General features: G+C 35.3%; 1 protein-coding gene across 4 annotated transcripts in view; it reads left to right on the forward strand.

Moving 5' to 3' along the window:
• Nucleotides 1-9,828, forward strand: part of LOC106870396 (carnitine O-palmitoyltransferase 1, liver isoform) — a 109,550-nt gene that overhangs the window by 29,192 nt on the left and 70,530 nt on the right. The gene's annotated exons all lie outside the window — the stretch shown is intronic.

Raw genomic sequence — 9,828 nt, forward strand, 5'->3', positions numbered from 1 at the left:
GAAAGATGAACGATTTAAAATAAATAAATGATTTAAAATAAATATATTTGAATTGTTGTGTGAGAAAGTATATATAATCTTATTATAGAATATAGTGTCTTTCAAAAACATCTTATATTTGAAACTATATCTCATGTTTAAGAAAAAGAAGGCATTTTACTCTGTCTGCCTTAGCTACATTTTCTTTCGTAATACGCTTTGTCTCACTCTTCCACTTTTTCATTTTTTTTTTTTAGACGCTTGGCAAACACTCTGTTTCTCCCCTTGTCACAAACATACTATTTCTTTCTTTCTCTCTCTCTTTCTTTCTTTCTCTCTCTTTCTTTCTTTCTCCCTCTCCTTCTTTCTTTCTCTCTCTCTTGCTCTCTCTCTCCTTCACGCGCGTACGCACAGATTTGACTTCGCCATGTCAACAAACTTCAAAATTGGTAAAAGTTTATCGATTTTTACAGCTATACGCGGGTGCCTCTGAGAAAAAGTTGACAAAAACACAGATAGGGTCATGAACAATGTCCTCCTAAAATTGGAGCGACATGCGTGCTAATTTGTGGACATGCATAACCCACATCATGTACACACACACACAAACACCTTGTGTTTTATAGATATTGATTAAATGGTTAAAGAGAAATACAATTTTTGTTCAATTCATTCCATTCAATATGGTTTGCTGCAAGTGAAAAACTGAATTTTTTTTATCACCTTTGCATTTGACACAGATACCCACTAGATGCTCTCTAAATAAAACCTTGCACTGCAAATAACCTTTTGAAAAATATGAACATCACTACTTCTCGCTAAATATTGATTATACTTTTACATTAGCACAATAAATTCAATTTTATAGGTGAGGTGTATGAATTTTTTTTCTCTGAGACATTAACAAATCAAGACCAGGTCAAGGATTCATTTTGCTGACATTTTAACTTTACTCAGTACTGATAAGATAACAGCCTCACAAGAACTAACAAAAGAGCCTCTAGCACAACCTGCTAGAAATAGCAACTAAATCTCCCTCAAATCACACTTTAAGTCTAATAATCAAACAGTAATAATCTTACCATCTATTGTAATTTTCTGCAATTATGATGAATCTTCTCTTGGCTTCAATGAAGAGCTTTCAGATATTTGATCTGTTGAATTTCTTTTCATTAACCCTTTAGCATGTAAAGGGGCAATATCTAGCCAGAACATTCTGTTTGATTTACATTCAAACCAGCCAGATCCAAAGTCTCACACCTACCCTACAATGTTATTCTAAAATCGAACACTCACATGATTGAAATTCTGAGGCTACAAATGCTTGATTAATTCAAAACAATGTGAATAAAATGCATTACATTTGAGCAAGCATTCAGGCCAAGAAAGGAAGATCATGGCTGGCCGGACACCAGTCACATGGAAGGAGGAGAGATGGTTAGGGGACAGCGGGACTGAAAGATTAGAAAAAAAGAATCAGAGACAAAGAGAAAGGTACATGGGAGATAAAAGAGTGGGAAATAGTGGGAGTCAGAGAAAGAGAGGGCCAAGGAATGTGAGAGAAGGGGAGTGAAAAAAAGGAAGAAAAATGAGAGGGGGAATAAAAGATAGAGTAAGAGTCATACAAAATTTAGGTTCATACCTACTACAAGTTGAGCAGAAGGGTGTACGTGCGCTGCTATATATATATATATATGTGTGTGTGTGTGTGTGTGTGTGTGTGTGTAAATATAAAAATGGAACAAAAATGCAATAGAGAGCATTAAAACGTTTGGACCAAAGGCAGACAAGAGAAACAAGAATTAGAAGGACAGGCAAAAAAAGATGGGACATTTTTGGCTTTCTTTCATCAGTCAAGTCCCAGAAGTCATGACCATTTCGGGCAGTTACACTTGAGATGGTTCGATCTGGTTGCCCCCAAAAAAGTCAAAGCTAAAAGTATTAGATGCCTTTGTAAGAAAGCTAGCAAATGTGTATGGCAATAAAGACAAAAAAACAGTGATAGTGGGTGCTAGTAAGCATCAGTGTTGCTAGAAATAAGAGTCAAAACAACTCTTAGCCACATGAGAATACTTTTCTAATGGCTGACAAAGGAGATACTCCCTCCCTATGACAAGCAAGATGGTTGACAAGGTGACTGTGATTCTTTAACCCATGATGACAAGTAATAGGTTACTAATGAAGATTGATTAAACCTGAAATCAGCACCGATATTACTCCATCTCGCTTGTCTTAGGGAGGGAGCCTGTCTCCCTTGTCAGCCGTTAGAAAAGTATATATATATATATTATCATCATTTAATGTCCATCTTTCATGCTAACATGGGTTGGAGAGTTTGACAGGTGCTGGCCAGGTAGAAAACTACACCAAGCTACTGTGTCTGTTTTGGCATGCCTTTTACAGCTGGTTGCCCTTCCTAGTGCCAACCACCCAGTAGAGTGGACTGAGTGCTTTTTACATGGCACCAGCATAGGTGAGGTCAGTTTTGACATAGTTTTTAGAACTGGATTCCCCTCCAAATGCCAACTATTCCACAGTGTAGACTGGATGCTTTTTACATGGCACCAGCACAGGCAGGGTCACCAAGTAACTTGCAAGATAAAGAATTTTGAGAGGGGTGGAAGTCATTGGAGGAGGTGAGCTTGTATCAGATGATGAAAGATTAATGTGACAGAGAGGTAGAAATGGGTGTCTTGCTATAGAGGAGGTACATAGCTATCTGGCCGGGGGAGAGAAAGAGTGATAGAGGGAGAGAGGAAGAAACAGGGAAAGAGAGAGACCAATAACCAGTGCACTTCATATGTGAGGTTCCAATGAAGCTATAAAGTGTTATTCAGGCACTCAACTATGAGTGCACTGCATGTCATTGCAGAAACAGCTGTAAGCTAATGAAGTTCATAAGATAACCATCTATTCCTTTGTCCTCTCTCTTTCTTACACACACACACACACTATGTAGGTATGGTCACATCCAACCTGTGTCCTCTTGAAGCATATCTGCTTATTTTAGTGTTACAATCCAATATGTTTATGTTGTCATCGTTGCATTGATGTAAGGCAATTATTAGAGTCGAAAATTCTGCAAATATTTTATGCAGAGTTATTATACAAACAAAAATAAAAACAAAGTGGAAAATTTTGAGGGTATTATTTATTCATCATTAAACATGTTTTATTTGCTAATAGGAATTATGAAATTTTACTAATTTTACTATTTGCTAATAGGAATTATGAAATTTTACACACACAAGCACACATATACACATGCACACAGAAGTACACACACACACATTTGTGTACATTTACATATAGATAAACATATACGTTTATTTACACACACAAATATATATCTAAACATACGCGCATACATAGGATTATTCACATACATATTTACATACGTCATCACACACTGATATATAGTTAACATAGTTTTATGACAACTATAAAGACAAAAAATTACAAAGCTGTATATATAAAATATATATATCATTATCATCATCGTTTCACGTCCATTTTCCATGCTAGCATGAGCTGGACGGTTCGACCGGGGTCTGGGAAGCTAGCAGGCTGGCAGTGTTTCTACAGCTGGATGCCCTTCCAAATGCCAACCACTCCGTGAGTGTAGTGGGTGCTTTTTACATGTCACCGACACAGGGGCCAGAGGAGGCTGGCAACGGCCACAATCAGTTGTAGCTTTTTATGTGCCACTGGCACAAATAAAACAATAAAACACAATTTTATTGGAGAAAAGAAAGAAAAAGAAAAAAAGCAAGAAAAGAAGTAGATATATAAGTGTATCTAGTTACAGATTTTTAACAAAAAATAATAAAACCATAATAGCATTTATACATCTATATATGTGGACACTCATAAACATACACACACATCTAAATACATATACACATACTTTTTATTTTACATAAACTGCATTTAAATCGGCCACATTTGGCCCATATATTCTACAGGTTTTACGTTCAAACTGGCTAGATCCTGCTTCTCATACTTATCCTATAATGTCATTCTAAAAATATACAATCATATCATTGAAATCTCTAAGCTGTAAGATAATGCATGATCAATTCAAAATAATGTGAATAAATAAGCATCACATTTGAGAAAAAAAAAATCTGAGTGCTAAAGGGTTAGAGGCATGTACATATATATAAACATGCCAAAGAGACATACACAAAGATTATAATTGTTTTGTTTTCATAACCAAACAATATTTTTTAGAAATACTATAAAGTAAATTGCAGTTAGTAAGTGAGGATGTAATTTACAAAGATTTGTGTTTAATTAAACATAACTAAAATGTATAAACAATTACACACAAAAAAAATTTTAGTTATATAGATTTATGTTATATATTATACACACATATTTATATACACAAGAAAATATGTACCCACATATGCATTCATTTTATTGGATCATGTATGTATATTTATGAAAATAGACAATGATATATTCAGTTATAGTGTGCATGCATGAACATAAAGTTAGATGGTGCACATACATATACACACAGCGAGAGGTATACACATAGTACATGATGATGATGATGGCCGTCCACTCGTGACCGAGGAAGACCATTGCCGACCTTCGGGAACATTGTGTGCTCTAGGACTAACTTATATTTTGCATTTGCGATTCTGTTGGTGGCTAATGAGCCCTGCTTTTGACAAGCATACACGACTGCAAACATTGCAGACCAAGCTTTCCCCATTCACTATATGAGCTGTGCGCTTTCACACAGCTCGCTTAAGTTCTTCATGCTGGATACGTGCTCTCTCCGATCCCCTCTTTAACTGCTCCCTTCATCTGTGGCGATGACAGGCATTGTTCTCCCAGTCAGTGTCCTGCATATCACAGGCCTTTAATGAGGACTTGACACAGTCCTTAAATCGCAGCTTTGGTTTCTGCCGGAGTCTCCTTCCATTCATAAGTTCTCCATATAGCATCTGCTTAGGAATCCTGCTATCCTTCATTCTAATAAGGTATCCAGTCCAACGTAACCGGTGCTTGTGCACCATTGCCTCAATACTCAAGATATCAGCTGTCCTCAGGACCTGTGTGTCTGGAATTTTTGAGGTTCAGCCATCATTGGGAATGTGTCTGAGACATCTCTGATGAAAGCATTCAAGGACCCTTACCTGACGTTTGTACAGGGTCCATGTCTCACGTGAGTAGAGGAGCGATGTCAGTACACATGCACGGTACACAGCAACTTTTGATTGCTTTGCAATGCCACACTGGGACCAGGCACAAGACTGAAGAGACTGGAAGGAATTAGTTGCTCTCTGCAACCTGAAAGATATTTCCTCATCCAGGGAGCAAGAACGGCTGAGTGTGCTGCCCAGGTAGACAAACTTGTCTACTACCTTCAAAATTGTTCCTTCAACCAAGATAGCTGGTTTCACACATGGATTTCCTGGTGCAGGCTGGAACATTACAACACTCTCTTACACACACATGCACACATATACACACAAATACACATATATACATGTACACATTCACACACAATTTTATATATAATTTGTTGAGATTCCTGCTCATCCTGATGAGGGAGTCATTGCTAAGATGCACTTTAACTCATAATCAAACTGTGACAGTGAACTTCTGAAATGGCTATAGATGTGTTTGACTTGATCTTGTGGAACTCTCTTATGCTTCTGAACTCCAACCTATCTTGGTTTTTATGAAATGAACTTTTTTGACATATTTTTATTTGAGGGGAGTAAGAAAATATTTTTAGCCAATTGATATTTCATTTTATTTCGATTTTTAGTTGCATGACATACTTTAGAAATTTTAGTTGATTGTTTATATCTTCTTGATAAGTCATTCTATATATTTATATTTTTATTTGCATATATATTTTTTACCTTCTGTGTTTTTTATATATGTATTCTTTATGTTAAATATATATGTATTCTTTATATGTTAAAGGCCATGGTAATATTTATATATGATCAAATGTATGGAAGCGTGGTGTTATATAAAGTTGATGACTCAAATTTGATGTTTGTTCTCTAATCAATGTTTTTTTTATCTCTGTCTCAATTACATTTGAGAACTTCTTTTTGCAGTCTTATAAACCCTTTGGTCTCCATAAAAAAAGGCAAAAATTATATCTTGTTGTATATGTATGTATGTATGTATGTATGTGGAGGCGCAATGGCCCAGTGGTTAGGGCAGCGGACTCGCGGTCATAGGATCGCGGTTTCGATTCCCAGACCGGGCGTTGTGAGTGTTTATTGAGTGAAAACACCTAAAGCTCCACGAGGCTCCGGCAGGGGATGGTGGCGAACCCTGCTGTACTCTTTCACCACAACTTTCTCTCACTCTTACTTCCTGTTTTTGTTGTGCCTGTAATTCAAAGGGTCAGCCTTGTCACACTGTGTCACGCTGAATATCCCCGAGAACTACGTTAAGGGTACACGTGTCTGTGGAGTGCTCAGCCACTTGCACGTTAATTTCACTAGCAGGCTGTTCCATTGATCGGATCAACTGGAACCCTTGCATGTTAATAATAATATTATATTATTAATATACTAATATATATATATCATATTATTAATACTTTGCATGTACCACATCCTTGCGTTTTTTCTCCATTTTTGTTTTATTAATTATATATATATATATATATATATATATATAGGTATCACTTGCTATAATAGAGATTTTAAAATATCCCTAAACTGAAGGTATTTTTTATTTAATGACTTCAATTTTTTAATTTTAAATATTAGGGAGTAAATTGAAATATTTTAGGTTTTTTTGGTTAATCAAGTATTTGATGTCCTCCATAAAGTGTGCTATCTAAGCTTTGTTATCAGCTCGTTATCATTATCACCATCATCATACATTGACTATGAGTTGCACTTATATTGGGTACATTGATGGCCACACCACATATCCTGTTCTAACAACAGTGTCCTAAGTTCATCAGCAGTCATTGTATGACTGTCCGTCATATATAGACTATTATTCAAATAACATTCCATTTATGGCTCCAATGCAAATACTTGAAAGCACTACAACAAAACAAAATGCTAGAAAGGTCTAGTGATCTGTTCTTCATTACACAACTTGTTCTGTACCATTTCTTATATCAAAACTTAACCAGTCACACAAAGCAAAAATTATCTCTTTACAAAAAGGTATAACATTAATCAGTCAGTCATCAAATCTGGAATGCCTAATTTGTTATTCTCAAATCAAAGTCCTTAAGTTCAACAAATACGATGCACAGATCTTGGTTTTGATAATAAAATCTTTCTTGTAGCTGCATCACTACAGCTACAATCCATGATGGGAACTATCATTAATGATGTTCATAGGATATCATATGATCTTATTATTACATTTTAGTAGTAATACTGCTTCCATCACTATTAAGTATCCTTAGTTAGTATCATGCATGTAATTACTTGCATATTTATGTCTCAATGGCTCTGAAGATGTTTTTAGTTCTTGTATAGAGGAATTGTAGTAGTAGCCCTGAATATTCATATTCTGCAGATGGAAATGTTTTTAGCTTTCATTGAATATTCCTACTTCACTGTTGTAAGATAATCCAATGTGGTCAATCCAAAGACATAACACAAGATAATATTTCAGGAATCATGAAATCATAGTTACTGCTAATATTGGACATCTGGATTGAAATACATCTTATTCGCCATGAACATCATTATAAACCTTTAATACATTTAATTATCTTTCCAGTGTTATCTTTCTCTATTTATCATAGACGCGTTGGTGTTGTTGTTGCTTAGTTTTAGGTCAGCAAACCTATGATCAAATGTAGTCCAGCATTGACAATCCTATTCATATCCAGTGTATCTAGAAACACATAATCCAGTATATCCTCCTCTTGTTAGGATCTTCAGGAAGCACTTTGAGAATGATTTGGTTACTGTTTGTAGAAGATAGAGTGATTATGTAGAGGTCCCCTCACTGATTTTTCCATGTGTTGGAAGTTAGAAAGTTGATGCTATGTAATAAAGATAAGTTTCTGGCTAGTGGGTTTAACAATCTGAATTCAATCCCAGTTGTAACCACATCACTTCACTTGAATTGCTAACACCTTGAGAAAAACATAAGCTATTCATCTCCTTGCAACCAGTGTACATAGGTACAAATCCCCAACTCAATGCATGTGAGTATTGAGCAGGGGCTTTTGTTGGGTTAGCACTTTAAAATAATTATTTCTTACATTGGTACAAAGCCACATGTTCTGATGGGGAGGGTGATGTATTCAAGTTAACAACCCCAGTATTTGACTGACACTTACTAATCTATTTGAAATAGGAAAGTATTGACTTATGCATGTATTCTGTTGACATTTGTTGAAAGAATATCTTTTACCTTTTACTTATTTTAGTCATTGGATTGTGACCATCCTGGGGCACAACCTTGAAGGGTTTTGTTGAACAAATCAAATTTTATACTATTTTGTTTTTTTAAGTCTGGTACTCATTTTATCAGTGTATTTTGCTGAACTGCTAACCAATAGGGTCATAAACAAACCAATATTTGCTGACAAGCAACAGCGAAAGAACAAACATTAACACACACACACACACACATGCGCGTGCACATGCACACACATATATATATATATATATATATATGAGCCCAAAGATTGTTTCAAAACACGTAGCATGTTCTAAAACCTGCCTAACCATGTGTCCCAATGGCCAAGAAACTATTAGTAGCTCTTATTTTAATAGTATGTATTCACGACAAATTGTTTCATAACTTAAAATCATGTAAATAATTTATGTTATTATATTTAAATGCAAAAACTCCTTCAAAATAATACAGAATTGAAGCTACATCCCCAGGTGAAAGAAAGTCATTGTTAAATACTAAATTGAATGATACATTAAGGAGCTTTTTTCATGAGTACTATTTGATTACTTGAATCCATATATTATGACCTAAATTTATATATATATATATAAAATGGGCTTCCATACAGTTTCCATCTACCAAATTCATTCATAAGGCATTGGTTGGCCCAGGGCTATAATAGAAGGCACTCACATAAGGTCCCACTCAGTGACATTGAACCCAAAACCATGTGGTTGCAAACCAAACTCCTTAACTACACAGCCATGCCTTGTCTATAATCATAAAGAAAATGACATGTTTGGTGGTTGAGTTAGTACTTTAAGGTCAGAAAATGCTGAAAACATTTGTTCTTTCTCCAGGGTGGATCACATAACCATATTTATATATATATATATATATATATATATATATATATATTAGAAGGTTTGGAGGTGATGTACGGGTATTATATATTATGAAAAATAAGGTACTCAGAGATCTCTGAGTACCTTATTTTTTCTAATATATATATATATATATATATGTAAGAACGACCGTGCGAACTCAAAAAGGAGCAATGGTGACGAATGGAAAAACAGGACTCCTTTTATTTAAACGCATCGCACGGCCGAACACACAAAATAATATATATCAAAGATGATATACAAATATGTTATACTACGATAACACATGTGAATTCGTAAATACCAGTAATGAAGAGACGATAGAAGGCAACCGTATAAGATGAATAACAGAGGTATTTATTATGGCGTTAAAGATGTATGTGTATGTGAGAGTGTGAATGCGACATATAAGAACATAATCAAAGACAGGCCATCGTACAAAGAAAAGTATGTATGTGAGTGATACATGTATGTGTATGTGAGATATTAGAGCAGATAGAAAGAGTCATTAACACGTGAGCATTTATACCAGCTGGCTTATCTCTCAAAGAACATCCACCCCTAGGGGTCAGCCACACTTAAGTGGCAATATACTACA

This window comes from Octopus bimaculoides, chromosome 2 (genome assembly GCF_001194135.2).
Source record: "Octopus bimaculoides isolate UCB-OBI-ISO-001 chromosome 2, ASM119413v2, whole genome shotgun sequence".
In the NCBI taxonomy this organism is placed as follows: domain Eukaryota; kingdom Metazoa; phylum Mollusca; class Cephalopoda; order Octopoda; family Octopodidae; genus Octopus; species Octopus bimaculoides.